Raw genomic sequence first — 14863 nt, forward strand, 5'->3', positions numbered from 1 at the left:
GGATGAAAGGTTTATGTCCACTTCCCTGTTCCATTCAGAATGGTGAAAGTATAATAACGATAGGCTACCCGTTTGACTGAAGAGTGAAACCAGGTAGCTTTCTTCCAAGCGCTAGCATCTGACACTACTTCGAGCAAGAGTTCAAGTACGCTTCAGAGATAGAGAGCAGGTCGAGACCTATCTATTTCTAATTCGAACTCACTCATTCAGAGCCTATTGTTCTCACATGTATACGGAGTCCGTAGGGCCGTGTTTGAGTCCTAATGTCGTTGCAAAGAGCTCCTAGCATGCATGTATCTAAGTCGTGTCTCAGTTTGCCTCAACCCCAACTGCCGAAAATACTGAAGTTTTAGACCACCCCTAGCTAGATCTGAGTCGTATCTTAATTTGCCTCAACCCGGACTTGAAAGACATAAGTTTTAGATGGCGAAGAAACATATCTAATGCGAAAGAATGAACTTGAGAGAATATGACTTACTTACCTGTGCATCTTAAAAATGCATGCAACATTACTCTTCATATTTATTTCCCTCAATCCTTACTTACCTATGCATCTTCAAATATGTTACGCCTCACTCACTCTTTATCAAAGCCCAGGAGATAAGAACCCACCTGACCTGTGCATCTTGAAAAATGTTACACCTTATGTTTGTATCAAATAGCTACGCCTTCTTTCCTTGCTTGGGGGGGGTGAACCTTGATAGGAGTGATTGGACCTGCCCAGGTAAGTTAGGTATTTGTTGGAAAATGTAACTATGTTCGGTCTTCAATAATGTACTTGAGTCATCATGTAATGTACTTGTCAAAAGAATAAAGAAACTATTTATTATTATTATTATTGTGACTTATTAAAGCATGGGTTTCATGCTTGGGTCACCATGTTTTAGGCCAAAGTCCCCATTGATGACTTATAAGATTTATTCTAAGTCTATAGAGTTATTGTACATTTAAAGAGACCCTTCTTGGGCTTTTGAATCATGTAAAAAGGTTAAGTATTGATTCAAATATGAATTATGTAAGCTCCACACCATGTTGGCCTAAGAGAAGATAAAGTCAACCTAAGGACTCTATTCGACCCCACAAGGATCCTATAAAAGGAAGGTCATAAAATTCATTTGTAGCATCATTCTCTCATCAAGTTCGAATTCTCTTGTAGCTGAGAAGAAGTGTGAAAATCTCTTCTTGTTGGGCAGAAGTGAGAAGTTCTCTTGTAGTTGGGAAAGTCTGTTGTCGGGAAGTCGAAGTGAGTGCAAGTTTGGTGAAGTCCAAGGAGACAAGGAAAATCGAAATTGTGGTGTCTCTCTCTCTCTCTGTTTCGTGTCCTGGATTGGGAGATCGAAGTCTTACAAGGTTCATAGTTGCAGGAAGCTGCTAGTTGTCGTAAGTTGCTACATAGTTGAAGTAGTTGGGAAGAGGTTGAAATTCTGAGAGGATGACTTGGTGTGGAGGGAAGGTCTAGTCTTGGTTTAGGGTGACGAGTCTCAAAGAATACTATTGAAATGAAGAATTATCTTGACTGGGTTTTCCCCTCGAGGGGGTTTTATCCTGGCATGTGCCTACATCTGGTGTCTATTGTTTTATGTGCTACTGCTTTTGGAAATTGCTTGATGAACTAAAGAAAGAAGATATAAATAATCGTAATAATAAGAAACATCACAAGTAATTATCAAGAACAAGAAAATCTTTACTTCCTTTCTAATTTTCTAACATGGTATCAGAGCTTTGGTGAAGAAGGAAGAAAAAGGTAGTCTCTAGCACTTGATCCATTCATAGGTATTATCTCAGGGAAGGAGTCTATTATATTCAAGGAGGATGTCTAACTCAATCAAGGGTGAGAAAAGACTTGAAGGAGCATCTAAGTTCAGATCCTAGAAGAAGAGGATTGACCTAATCCTCGAGAAGAACAAGGTGTTGGATTTGGTAAAAGGAAATGTAAAGAAACCTACAGAAGAAGTCAATGATGCTGACAAAGTGAAGTTCAGGGATTTAGAATTGGTGGCTATGACTTTGATGGTAGAAGGGATAAAAGATAATCTTGTACCATTCATAGCTAATATTGATCATGATTAGGAGATGTATGAAGCCTTGTCGAAGTTTTTCACTATCAAGAACATTGGTCAAGTAGCAAGTTTAAAGAATGAGATGAGGACTACAAATATGACTAAAGAGGATATTGTGGAAACCTTCTTTGTGAAGATAGCTAGACTCAGGGATGATCTCTTGGCCATCGATGAGATTGTTCCAGAAAAATAACTGCCTTATTAGGATTTCCACCCTCTTGGGGTGCATTTGCTACAGGTCTCAACAGTTGGAAGGAAGCTCCCACCTTTAAAGAATTATGGACCACTTGTAGTCAAGAATAATTAAGGATCTCAATGGTTGCCAATCCTGAAGGAGTATCAAATTCTTATGTTGTTCATCATAAAGGAAAGAGATCGAAGGGACCAAGGAAGAAAGTTGACATGTCCAAGATAGAATGATATCAATGTCATAAGAAGGGTCACTACAAAAGTGATTGTCTCGAGAATCCAAAGAATAAGAAGAGAGGAAGGGATCAAGCCAACCTTGCTATAGAAGGAGACTCAAAGAAAGTCAAGCGTGAAGAACCCAACATTAGGGACTTACATTATTAAGTCCTTGCTTGTAGATTTATATATCTTGCTTTATATATTTTAGAATTTATAAGCTTTTAATATTTTGGAAAAGACATTTTTAATTGTTTTTATAATTTTGAAGGTATCCCTCAAGATTTGGAGGCAACCCCCAACAACTCCCAAAGATAAGCATCTCATGACTTTTTAGTTTTGGGTCCATGTACTCATTTATTTTTTATTATATCAAATACTAATCACCTTTCTCCCTTTGCTATCTTGATTAGGGAAAACATCTGTAATAAGGAGGATCTCTCAAGATAAGGTTAGTCAATAATCAAAGGTATGCTTTAAATACAATGATTGAAAATATTATTTATTTGGTGATCTATTACTAACATTTTTGTGACTAGCTATATTGAATCTTAGTGATTCTTGTTTGGTTGATTCATCTCTTGATAAATCTACCCACCCCACTCTTAACTATTTTGGTAGAACCCTAGGCAGGTTTTGGAAAACCCTAAGCAAAGGGTATGCTAATGTGAATGTATGAAATCCTAAATTGCTGAGGATGTTGTGAGATTCTAGTTGAAGTTTTATTGATGATATCTTGTTTGGGATTTTGGTATGATCGGAAAATCCTAACTTGTTAGGGTTGAATGATAAGGGATAAAATCTCGAAACCTTTGAATTTTTGGTAATATAGGGTTTGCTATGTTTCTACATTGGAACCCTAACTCATTGGGGTTTGGTGGACTATGTGAGAAAGACCATTATATCATCTTAGAAATTTTTTTCGTGGTATGTATGTGTTTGTCTGATCAAACGCTAGTGTAATCAATATGATTATGTGTCTAACTCTTATTGACATTTATGAAGCTGGGTTTGACTAACACATGATATGAAATACATTTGCATGATGATGCAATATAGGTATGTATAGATGTGTTCTTTTGATTGAAATCCTAGGTTGGTCTAGGTCAGATGTATTAATGTTATTGGACATATGATATGCTTATATATGATTATGAATTCCTAGTTTTGTGTGTTGATCTAGTCATTGATGGTCATAAGTCTTAGGATTTAATGGAAGTCCTTGTCTATGATTCTAGGATGATGATATATGAAAATATTTGGTTTTGTAGTTAAATCCTAGTAGTAACATTTTCTAGTGTGAAATGTAACAATCTGAGATCTATGTATTTAATGGTTGTTGAGATTGTGGAATTCTAGGGTTTTGGAGTTAAACCTTAGTCAAAGTAAAATCTTTTAAATATGATGATTTGGTATCTGTGTAAGATTGTTTAATTTGTGAAAATGGAATTCTAGGGCTTTGGAGTTGAACCTTAGTCGAAGTAGAAGCCTCTTATGAGTGTTGACTATATGATAATTTGAGGTTTGTGAAGAGATTGTTGAAATTTGAATTTTTGGTGATGATTTCTCATAAATCTAGGGTTTGAAAACTAACCCTAGTGATAGTTGGTCATGTTAGTGATTGTTTAATGGTTGATTGAAAATATAGGGGTTAGAACTAACCCTAGTGAAAGCTGGTCAAGTTAATGACTAAGCTGTGTTTGACTTTGATTGATTTGTTTGCATGGAATCTAGGATTTGTATGAATCCCTAGTGAGAAGTATAACATATGCGTTTTGAAAGGTTGTTAGATAATTTTTAGATCTATATTTGTGTGAATTGTTTCTAGGGTTTGCTATATGTTGTAGTAAGGTATATCATACCTTTGGAAGACATATTGAAACGCTAGATGGAATGTTGTTATGAAGTAATCTAGGGTGTATGACAAGGTCCCTAGCAAGATGTTGAAGAGTATATGTCTCTTGTTTGGAATTAAGTTTGGGTATCTGATATTTGTGAAGTTGAAATGCTTCCATGATTTTAATATGGCTGACATCATTCTTCTATAGATTTGGTTGTACTTGCTATTGAAGTTGTGCAAGTACACTATCTTCAACTTGGTGAAGATGCTCATTGATGTGATAAGCATGATGGGGATAATGATAACTCTGATGAAATGATTGAAAGCCATGAAAGATTCTCCGATGTCGAAAAGAATAAGCTGATCTCCTGGGGGAAGCAAGAATAGAAGAGATATCCCTAATATTAAGAGGAAGTCTGGATAAAGAAGTGCTTCCTTGTTGAGAAGGAGGGAATAACTTGGTATTAATTGAAGAATAATTTCGGAGGATATGTTGTTGCATGAGAAGTAGGAAGGAAAGCATATGATTGAGGAATCTTCTGTCAAATATTCGGTTGATAATCCTACTACGGAAAGTTGAGAAGCAACATCAAGTTGTATGTAAGACCCCAAAGTTTTGTATTTGATTATGTACATGTGAAAGTATATTATTGATTGGGGTTGTGTTCATATAGGTGAATCTCTCGAAGGAATTGATAGCATGTCAGTTACCAATCAAGTTTGATTGGGAGATATTAGTCATTCTTGATTTGTCAGATCAAGGGGTGTTGAGGCTTTGTGAGTAAAGCATTGTATGGGAAGACATCTGATTGAAATTTTGTGTTGATGTCTAAGTCCCGAAGTTGGAAAGATGGTGTTGATCATTGAGCTATGTTTTGGATACAAACCTGGATTTTTGGTTTGATGGTTAGCAAGTAAGCCTGAGGGTACCTAAAGGGGTTGAAAGCTTGAGTCCATCTTAGTCCCACCTGGATAGATTGCCTTGGTTAGGAATCTAGTCCATGGCATTGCAGTGCCTAAACTATTGAGTGACTATTTGGATAGATTGCCCTAGTCAGGAATCTAGTCCATGGCATTGCAGTGCCTAAAGTTCTTCATGGTTCATATAGTTTGAGATCTTCCATTGTATATATACATTATGAATATCTCCCTAGTTAAGAGGGAGTGTTGGAAAATGTAACTATGTTCAGTCTTCAATAATGTACTTGAGTCATCATGTAATGTACTTGTCAAAAGAATAAAGAAAATTATTATTATTATTATTATTATGACTTATTAAAGCATGGGTTTCATGCTTAGGTCACCATGTTCTAGGTCAAAGTCCCCATTGAGGACTTCTAGGATTTATTCTGAGTCTATAGAGTTATTGTACATTTAAAGAGACCCTTCTTGGGCTTTTGTATCATGTAAAAGAGGTCAAGTATTGAGTCAAATATGAATTATGTAACCTCCACACCATGTCGGCCTAAGAGAAGATCAAGTCGGCCTAAGGACCCTATTCGACCCCACAAGGAGCCTATAAAGGAAGGTAATCGAATTCATTTGTAGCATCATTCTCTCATCAAGTTTGAATTCTCTTGTAGCTGGGAAGAAATGTGAAAATATCTTTTTTTCTGAAGTTCTCTTGTAGCTGGGAAAGTCTATTTCCGGGAAGCCGAAGTGAGTGCGGGTTTGGGGAAGTCTAAGGAGACAAGGAAAATAGAAATTTTGGTGTCTTTCTCTTTGTGTTTCGTGTCCTATATTGGGAGATCAAAGTCTTCCAAATTTCATAGTTGCCGGAAGCTGCCAATTGCTATAATTTGTTGCATAGTTGAAGTTGCTAGGAAGAGGTCGAAATTCTGAGGGGCTAACTTGGTGTGGAGGGAGGGTCTGGTCTTGGTCTAGGGTGAAGAATCTCAAAGAACACTACTGAAAGGAAGAATTATCTTGATTGGGTTTTCCCCTCAAGGGGGATTTTGCCCTAGCATGTGCCTACATCTGGTGTTGATTGTTTTATGTGTTGTTGCTTTGGTAATTGCTTGATGAACTAAAGAAAGAAGATATAAAGAATTGTAGTAATAAGAAACATCACAAGTAATTATCAAGAACAAGAAAATATTTACTGCCTTTCTGATTTTCTAAAAATATGTATTTTAAATAATAATACATCACAATCTTGCAACAAATTGTACTGTCAGATTTTGATAAAGAAAGTCATTTCATCTATTAATGAAACTACACCTTGTCATATATACACTCCATCTTAACTTGTCATGTGCTTTCATCATCTAACCCAAAAGTATGCATTGCACTTGCACTTTTCCAATTATGCTTTCTTCATATGTGCCATATACACTATTTCTTAGAATTATTTGGATGTTTTTGCATCATTGAACAATCTCAAGAGTATTTTTTTTTTAAGGGAATTCCATCCATCTTTCTTATGTTGACATTTCCAACAAGACTTACAACGTGCATCATCAAGACAAAGAGAATGATTTTGAGAAGAAATCAAACAAATTATAGTTAGGTTTTTATCATTCCTCGCAATTTTAGCCAACATCCTCTTAACATGGAAGCGACTTCACCATTGGTATTCCCCCCATTAGTGTACATCCATATTAACATCAGATCTACAAAGTGTCAACAATGATAGAAAATAAATCTAAGCATAAACATATAAGACCTATTTAAATAATCGGGGTTAAGATGGATCTATATTAGTTTATTGTGCCAATAGACGCTCTTCAGCCCAGTATGAAAGAGACATTGTAAGGTTATGTTATGTAAACATTTTGACTTGGTCAAATTACATAAAAAAAAAATTAAATTAAAAAGATAAAATATAGTAAAAAATATTATTAAGAATTATTCATTACTAATAATTAATAATTATTAGTAATTATTAATTATAATAAGTAAACCAGCCTAGATCCATCTTAACTCTATATCTATCAAATGCGGAGAGGGATCAAATCTCTTGAGGTGCATACATTTCCTCAAGTTTTGCACTCAAAAAAGAGGTTTACACCTTGAGAGTATTAATCCCTCTCTGTTTTTTTATAGATCCGAAACTAAAATGGATCTAAACTAGTTTTATTATTATATTTTTTTTAGTCACTATCAAAGTTGTATTTTTTAATATTACATTATACTACACCTTAAAAGATTCTCTAAACACTTGATAAATCTAATTAAACTGAATCTAAACTGGTTTTATTATTATATTTTTTAGTTTATTTTTTTAATATTACATTACATTACAACTCTAAACCATACTAGTTTGTTAATGCATGTTACTATTTTCAATACAATAACGGATAATAATAATAATGCTTAAAAAAAATTACATCCACAACCCCACTCCAAGTAGATTTGAATTTCAATTTTGCTGTTTATCTTCTTTCTTAATAAGTAACTAAATAATAATAATAGTAGTTAGTTTGAAAAGGCCCGAGAAAATTGACTTTAAATGTGTTGTCTGGTAATACAATAATGTAATTTGGTAAAAAAATCGAATTATAATATCATTTTAATTGAGTAAAATTTTATTTTAAAAATTTAATCAATTTTAAATGGTTTGATTTAATTATTTTAAGTTCTTCCCTTTTAAATTTTTTTTAAGTAAGATTATATATTTTTGTTATATAAAATGTATTTTTAAATTCAATTTTGGTAAGATAATAATTTTTGTTATTTGAAATATATATTTTTAATATATAAATGAATGGGAAGTTTGGATAAATTTTTGGAACATTTGAATTGTGATGATAATATAGGATTAATGTCCTGTAAAACTATTTATATAGTTCATTATTTGTAGAGTTAAAAAGTTAAGAATGTTGATAGTGTGACAACTATCTTGAAAACTAGATTAAATGTGAATATGAGATGGACAATTTAAGAAAGAAAATGTGTAGATTCTACAACTTAAATCTGCAATATTAACTTGATGTAAGCACGAATGATACATAGTTGTCCATATTTACGACGTAAGGCGTTCCCCTCTAAAAAAAACTCTACTAGATGCCTTCTTGTCATAATTTGTATCATTCGATCTTTTGTTAGATGGTTGGGTTATGATTATCCTTTGATTTGAATTGAATGAAGGTTGCCACTCGGTCCCAAGATTTGAAATTCATTGTCCATCCATTTCCCAACCACACAAACGAATCTGGGAGATGCATACCATGGTTTATGTGCGTCCTGCAACACTAGCCTCATTTCCAGGTCAATTGCAGAAGAAGATTTTATTTGTAATGAAGAGCACACAAGGTCCCCTGGTGGGTGGAAACCACACCGCTACTAGATTTTGTACACGATGAATCTCGTCTCCCGCCACGCTTGCTAGTAAATATCCTCCTTTTCTTTCCCTCACTCAATTTTAAAGATTGGACAATGTCCACAACAGTTTCTCCAATCGGAAAGACTTCGAAAAGATCGAATCTTGTATTAGTTTCAGGACTACAAATGGTTTACAAAGAAATAACAAAAGGTCAGAGTTTGCTCATTTAGATCCATAATACTTCTTTGCCGAGTAGTTCTGAAAGTTTAGCAGCCTCCATGGTTGCGAGATTGTTGAAGCTGGAGCTCATCTACAGCTGCGTGGACAAGAAGTTCATGGTCCGCATGCTCTTCTTCGCAATTGCCCTAGCTATTGTGTCTATTCTCTATGCCATACACAACACCACACCATGTACCAATCTGTCTGACTGCTAAGATGATTTCATGGTCGATTTCGCCAGTCCCATGTGACCTTTAATCCTCACAATATCATTGCAAAGTGTCCGAGATCAGGTGCATCTCGATATATATGGACCCAAGGTTAGGCCATCTGGAGGTCTAGGGATCGAATCTTCACCCCAAATCAAGATCTAAGCGAACACGAAATGGAGAGAGAAGGTAGAATTCTATTCAATGATCTTTCACGATCTAATAGCACATGGGCCTGTGTGCTTTGGCTTCAAATATCTCTACGTCCGTGCCTCCTCATGTGTCTCCATAAAGGCATTGTGGGAAAACGACCTACTGGACACCACTGTAATGGACGAAAGGCACTCATTAGCACCGATGAAGGCAGGAAACCGACGCCTTCCCTTCGCAGACAATTCCTTCGATTTTGTTTTCCTAGAGTCGTTTGATTGAGCCATAGTTCCAGCATTGCTTGCCTCCAAGATCGAGTGCACGCTTAAGACAAACGGCGTCGCAGTGATGTTGGTCTCCCCATGGCGTTTAAACATGGGAAAGCCCTCCAACTTCATGCATTCCCTGAGCCCCGTGGTTGCTTTGTTCAAATTCTCTGATGCCATTCATGTGAACACGTCCGGGTGACCTAATTACCAGAAAATCACATTTCCAGAGCTTATAGAAGGGGGTAGGCAACATCCATATTATAGAGACTCAAGCCAGCACTGGCAACATTTCAAGTTATCCAAAAATGTTAAGACAATTGTAACCAATTTCAGACATCCCAAAGACATTGTAACCATCTGTGAGACACAAAAGATCTCCATGAATTGATTTTCTAGTGCATAGTAATTACAAAATACAGGGGAGCAATGATTACAGTTTTGGTGTGGTTTTGATGGAGCTTATTACTGGCAGGCGACCCATTGAACCAAAATTTGGGGAGAGCAAGAAAATTGTTTCTTGGACTTCAGGCAAAATCCTTAAGAATTTGACATCTATTATTTGTTTGTTTCTGCAAGAAATAAATTCTCTTAGCAAGATTAAACATCCCAATATTATATGGTACTATGACAGTAAAATTGCAAGTGTTGTATTTCATATCAATTCTTCTTTTCCTATTCAATTTTGTTTTTCACTTTGTAATGAAATATCCTGGCTGGTTCTATGCTCGATTTTTAGTATTGGTTGATGTTAAGATAACCTAAAATTTGTTTGAAATTTACAGTTGAAGGACTCATTTTATATATTTCTAGAATATGTTCCTAGAGTGTCAGTCTCTACCTTAGTTAAATTTTATGGGCCACTCGAAGCCCTTGTTATAAGGATCTACACACACCAAATTATTTTGGGGTTGGCCTACTTACACGACAGGAACATAGTTCACAGGTTCTTTCCCTATCTCTTTCTCTCTAAGTGAAATTCAAATTTCTCTCCCTTCCCCCACTATGGGGTCTCTGGGTTTGAACATATTAGCAAATGAAACCAAAACTATTTAGGCATGAAACAACTATGCATGTTGACAATTTCATTAGAAATGATGAGTTGAATCCTTCAATGTAGATGTAAATGTTAGAAACTGTTGGATGGCAGACTTGTAGATCATATTAAAAACTGTTTGATAACATACTTGTAGAACATGTGTAGAAACTGGGATACTAATTTGTAGATCAAGGCTAAATAGAAAGCATAATTTCTAGCCCAAAGGGTTAGCTCAATTGGTCAAAATTAGTGCCTCGCCGTTCAGGAGGTCACAGGGTCCATTCTGCCTTAGGCCCTTGGGGTTAGGCCTTGCTAGTGGGCCGCGGGGCTAGATTCCCTTCAGGGTCGATCAACTCAAATTTTTCTGTGGACGTAGCGACCACCCGTTGACCAAGGTGTCCGTGAACCACAACCAAAAAAGAAAAAAAAGCATAATTTCTAGATGCTCCATCTAAATAAGTCATAGAAATATGGGTGATAAAGACTAGATATTTATAAGCGCTTCTGTGAAAAGATACAAGCCCCAACCACCAATATTGACCCCAACATCATGAAAACCCCCCACTATTAGATACCGAGCCAAGTCACTGGACTTGTTTTTATCTATTTTCACATTGAGCCCCAGTGTTCAAAGAGAATTATCTTAGATTTTTGTGTGAGAAATTATATATATTTTGTGAATCAATAACAATTATCTTGTACATAATGTCATTGGTTAAGCAATAACGCATTTTTTTGTTCATTTGTATCTTTATTCATGTGTTAATACAAATTTAATCGTTAGTATTTTGTAATAGAAATGGTTCAATGGAGACTGATGAATTTTTGAATTTAGAAAAAAGAGTTTTACATTATGCTTGTGTGATCGAAGCTTGATTTCGATGAGATGTTGCGGCCTTTTGTTAGGTTCTGAAAAATTCACACCTTTGGATATTGATGTCATTGATGAGGCAGATCAATGTCCAGGTTTACATTTTACAGTTTTTATCATTCTCATAAATGTGTTGATATTTTTCTAAAGAAGGGGGCAAAATCTTCTCTCTTTTCATTCAAGGATGCCTCTAAAGGAAGCTTTATGGAGTCCAAGCCTTGATGTTGACTGAGACTTCTCCACTGATGCATCTGAAATTGTTAAAATAATTGGGGAAAATGATCTAAAGGTCTTGAAACAGATTGGGATCAAGTGCAATTGCAAGACTTCTCTTGCACTCAAACTTGCCAAAGGTCTAGCATTAGTTCCATTAGTTTCCCTTAAACATGTTAGGAGGTCTATCATAAATGTTGTGATTAGAGGGTCAGAATGATATATAGTCTAGAGAAACAATAGTTGATTATATGTTAGGAAGAGTACTAGCCTCTTCACGTCCTATGAGCTTGGATGAAAAATCTCAAAAGTTTATGAAATGTAAAAACAATTAATTTAGAGGAAAATGGTGTGTCAGAAATAATGAAGTCTAGAAACATTTGGGGTGCCTAGGATAATGATAATCCTGAAATAAAATCTAGGAAAGATATTGCTGAGTGGGAAGAAATAAATTCAAAATATTGTACAAATTCAAGTCAAACAGAAACAACTTGAAAGAATGGTAGTCTAGCAAGGGACTATGATAAGGTATCTGGTAAAAGCAAGGACAATTATGATCCATAGAGTAACTGTAGACTTACAAGAAAAATCATAGAATGTATTCTCTAGTTTGTCTACATGATAAATAATTCCTTGATGAAGCACGTTATAATATTATAACTTCTCAAAGTTGCATTTTGTCTTCCATTAAGCAATCTTTAAAAAGGTTCAAGTATTCACATTCTCGGAAACCATGCAAGACTCATTCAATGCTTCCAGGCAGTTTGTCTACTTCCAAACATGTATCTTCTTTGCAACCTATTGCTCATCCTGGAAATCCTCTAATGGCTAAATCTTTCTCACAAATTGTTGCAAAGGCTCCACAAAAGTTCCAGGTAGAGTCTTCCTGTAACAACCCTGGTGAAAACTCCATGTAATAAAAGTTAAAAAACAATAACCACAGATGAATGGGACACTTATTCCAAGAATGTTGGGAAAGATATCCTAGGGGGTGTTCTAAAATATTACCACGTTGTTGGTTTATTGTGATTTGGTTTATCTAAAATATTATGCATTGTAGGAAGAGAAAGATCAAATGGCTAGCAAGGTGGTAGATTATGTCGAATCTCCCTATGCATCAGATGAGCATCATGGTGAGGGGCATACTTCCGATCTCGCTGATACATTGAGAAGTTTGAAGGAAGAGATAAGGATTTGGAAGACAGATAATGATCGGATCATACAAGCACAAGAGAAGCAAGTAGAGGTCATTGTTATACTTCTTTAGAGTTTGTCAGAACTGTAGCGACAAGGGCTGCTTCGGATTTGAAACGCACATGAGGATGAGACTAATGGAGCATATGGCAGTAGATCTCCCAGTAGACGCAGGTAAAATAGATCTGACACATTGAGAGATAGTAGGCTGTTGGACACTCAGGATAGGAGGGGTGGTGAACACAGGTATTATTCTAGTTATGGTTCTGAAAGACATCATGATCAGCATCGCTATCATCCTTATAGGAGGAATGAGAGGGGATACTTTTCGGATGAGTTCAAGAAAGTAAAACCACCTACTTTTGACGGAGATATGAAGAAGTCAGAAGATGCAGAGGCTTGGATACTTGGAATGAACAAATTCTTTGAGTTGCATGAGTACACGAATAACATGAAGGCTAGAATAGCTATCTTCAGCTTGAAAGGTAAAGTAGACATCTGGTGGGAAGATGTTAAGCGGGTTAGAGACATCATGACAGATGACTTGAGCTAGCAGGAATTCAAGAGGCTTTTCAGGAAGAAGTACTTGTAAGAAAGGTACTATGCTAGTAAGGCTAAAGAATTATATGAGTTAAAGATGGGATCAATTACAGATGAAGAATACACGACCAAGTTTCTGGAGCTATTGGGGTATGCACCATATCTTATTGATGAGAAGGCTAAAGTTCAACGTTTTTCAGTGGTTTACCATTAGCAATTAGAGATCGGATTGAGTATGATGAGCCTTGGTCACTTGAGGAAGTTATTGGGAAACTGAAGCATTGCTATGAACAATCAAACAATAAGAATGAATCTCAGCAAGGATGGAAGGGAAAGGAAAAAGGTAAAGGTAAATGGCAACCTAAGAGGACAAGGCATCAACATGCAGATGAGAAAGAGAATGTGACACCACAAAAGAGATTTAATGCAGCTAGACATGGACATGAGTCGCAGCAGCAACATAGAGGTGTTGGTATTGGTCGGTTGGAGTGTTGGATATGTGGGAAGGAACACCTTAAGAGAGATTGTCCACAGAATCAGGGTGGTAGGCCTCGGATATATAGTGCACAGGAGGCATGGACTGTTGGGGACGTTGGTCAGAGTATTCCACGTATCTATGTAGCAGTGGACAATAGGCAAGCAAAACACCAGGCATCTATCATTGAGATGGACGATAAGCTTTGTGATCAAGTTATTTCTATGTTGGTTGACCCTGGATCTAATTATAGCTATGTTAGTCTTGACTTGCTGGATAAGTGTGGTTTGAATAAGGAATTGCATGCAGAGTCTTGGTTAGTGTAGTTGGCTACACGTATAAAGAAGCGAGTTCATCATTGGGTAAGAGCTTGCGCATTTGATTTAAATGGTATGCCTACAGCAGCACATTTGAATGTGTTACTGTTGGGATTATACAGTATGTTGTTGGGCATGGATTGGTTGTATCTACATAGAACCAAAGTTGACTTCTATGACAAAGCTATTGTGTTTTTTGATGACAATGGAGAACCAAGAGTCTTGCAAGGTAAGAAGAAAGCCATGTCAGTTAGGATGGTGATAGCTATGCAAGCAAAGAGTAGCCGTAGAAAAGGGTGCAAGTTATTTGCAGTACACATTTATAGTGATAAGGGTAAGAAGCTTAAGGATGCAGATGTGTTGAGTAGATACCCAGTGTTGCAGTAGTTTTAGGATGTATTCCCTAAGGTCATTACAAAGTTGCCACCTCACAGGGAGGTATAATTTTCTATTGAGTTAGTGCCAAGGGAAACTCCAACATTAAAAGCACCTTACAGGATGAGCACATCTGAGTTGGTTGAGTTAAATTTGCAGCTGAAGGAAATGTTGGACAAGGGATACATTAGGCCAAGTGTATCACCTTGGGGTGCATCGGTCTTGTTTGTGAGGAAGAAAGATGGTACTCTCAGGTTATGCATTGACTATAAGCATTTGAACAAAGTGACTATCAAGAATAGGTACCCTTTACCAAGGATTGATGACTTATTCAATCAGTTGAAGGGAGAAACAATGTTCTCGAAGATTGACTTGATATTCAAATACCATCAAGTACGCATCAAAGAGGAGGGCATTATGTGTTCA

This window comes from Pinus tabuliformis, chromosome 5_1 (genome assembly GCF_031772625.1).
Source record: "Pinus tabuliformis cultivar Carrire ecotype Pingquan chromosome 5_1, CPIR1, whole genome shotgun sequence".
NCBI classification, from domain to species: domain Eukaryota; kingdom Viridiplantae; phylum Streptophyta; class Pinopsida; order Pinales; family Pinaceae; genus Pinus; species Pinus tabuliformis.